General features: G+C 44.8%; 1 protein-coding gene across 1 annotated transcript in view; it reads left to right on the plus strand.

Annotated features, from left to right (window-relative positions):
- The window catches only part of LOC307264623 (collagen alpha-1(XIV) chain-like), a gene marked incomplete at its 5' end in the record, with an annotated part of 42,723 nt that overhangs the window by 596 nt on the left and 39,627 nt on the right, over window positions 1-2,500 (plus strand).

A 2,500-nucleotide genomic window follows, 5' to 3' on the forward strand; every position in this document is an offset into this window, starting at 1 on the left:
CCTTGAGGGCTAGGCTTGCTACCTGAGCGTTTCTCCCAAACCACTTCCTTATCTGAAGGCTTCGGGAGAGGGGCGTGGCCCGAGAAATTCCTTTTGGGTTGTGAGATGTTATCAGCGCACACACACACACACACACACACACACACACACACACACACACACAGACCGAGACACACACACACACACACACACACACACACACACACACACACACACACACACACACACACACACACACACACACACACACACACACACACACACACACACACACACGTTTGTATGGTTACTTGTGAGCACACACACACACACACACACACACACGTTTGTATGGCTATACTTGTGAGGACACTCATTGACATAATGCATTCTCTAGCCTCCAACCCTAACCTTAAACTGGTCCTCACAAAGATATATTTGCCTGTACAAGTAAGCCACACACACACATACACACACACACACACACACACACACACACACTGACTGTAAATGACTGCAGTATTTTTCTAGGGAAAGTGGCAGACAGTGTTGACTTTATGTCCAGCATGTCACTAATTGCAGGATGTCTGTGCTGACTTTGTAACTAGAGGCTACGCTACCGGTTAAAATTGTGTAGAAGAAGAAGAAGAGATTAGAACACCTCCATTTTTGTAGTTTTTAGTGCAATTTAGTTATTACTCAGTATAAGGTGTAAGTCAGTGATTCTGGAGAACGCTTTTTTTTTTTAACCTTTATTTATACAGGTAAATCCCATTGAGACCGAAGACTCTTTTTCAAGGGAGACCTGTTCCCATTCACACGTTACCATTCACACACACATTCATACACCGATAGCAGCAGGCTAACTATCGACATTCACACGAGGCAAGGTGGGTGAAGTGTCTTGCCCAAGGACACAACAGCCATGACACAGGTGGCAGGGCGGGGATCGAACCTCCAACCCTTCGATCATCGGCCGACCCGCTCTACCACCTGAGACACAGTCGCCCCAAAACAATGCTTGTTGTCAAAATCACTTCACACACACACACACACGCACACGCACGCACGCACACACACACACACACACACACACACACACACACACACACACACACACATGTACTAACTACAGCGTAACATTGGTCTGCAGACACCGTAACATAAAGCACGGGGCTGTGAGTCAGACACACCCCTGTCTGTGTGTGTGTGTGTGTGTGTGTGTGTGTGTGTGTGTGTGTGTGTGTGTGTGTGTGTGTGTGTGTGTGTGTGTGTGTGTGTGTGTGTGTGTGTGTGTGTGTGTGTGTGTGTGTGTGTGAATGGGTTTAATTCACACACACACACAGACACACACACACACACACACACACACACACACACACACACACACACACACACATAGACAGGGGTGTGACTCTTACAATCTGACCTTTGTAAGATATTGAAAAGAAAAGGAGAACACATGTAACATGACTCTAATACAGAAGCTTTGTCAATAAAAACAAAATGCCCCATTGTTAACACACAGCCTAGGCTCTGTAAACGGGCCTGTTGCTATAGCTACGGTGGGCCCCCCCCCTTTTGTTTACGTATCCTTTGTTTACATACTAGTTTTGGTCGTTACAGAATCACTGACTGCACCTTTAAAAGTTAAATCACTTCATTTATCTTTCTCTCATCACCTTTGTGGTCTGTCTAATCTCATTGTGAAACATGTTGAAATCTGATCCGCCCAGCTGTTGTTGTGTTAATAGTCAGGTGTGTGTCTCTGTGTGTGTGTGTGTGTGTGTGTGTGTGTGTGTGTGTGTGTGTGTCTGTCTGTCTGTCTGTCTGTCTGTCTGTCTGTCTGTCTCTGTGTGTGTTTATGATTATGAGAAAAAAAAATTCAAACAATATGCAAAGAAAAGTCAACATATGTTCCTAATGTGCTTACGTGATTTACATTTTTTATTCACATTGGTGTGTCTGTGTGTCTGTCTGTGTGTGTGTGTGTGTGTGTGTGTGTGTGTGTGTTTGTCTGTCTGTCTGTCTGTCTTGTCTGTCTGTCTGTCTGTCTGTCTGTCTGTCTGTCTGTCTGTCTGTCTGTCTGTCTTGTCTGTCTGTCTGTCTGTCTGTCTGTCTGTCTGTCTGTCTGTCTGTCTGTCTGTCTGTCTGTCTGTCTGTCTGTCTGTCTGTCTGTCTGTGTGTAGAGAGTGTTCGGGATGCAGTCGGCCGGAGGGTGAAGTTCACCTTGAGACTCAGAGTCCAGCTGGAGGTGAAAGGGGACAAACTGGACAACAGAGTGCTGGTGAGTTACTCCTGTCTCTCTCCTAAATACTGAAAAACACTATCAAATCAAATCAAATCAAATCAGTTTTATTTGTATAGCCCAAAATCACAAATACATTTGTCTCAGTGGGCTTTACATTTCATACAATATGATACAATATGACACACTGCCCTTACACCCTTAGCTCGGCTGAGAAAAAACTCCCAGTAAAAACCCTTTACCGGGATTAAAAAAAATTGAAGAAATCTCAGG

The sequence above is a fragment of the Ammodytes marinus genome (genome assembly GCF_949987685.1).
Source record: "Ammodytes marinus genome assembly, chromosome: 17".
In the NCBI taxonomy this organism is placed as follows: Eukaryota; Metazoa; Chordata; class Actinopteri; order Uranoscopiformes; family Ammodytidae; genus Ammodytes; species Ammodytes marinus.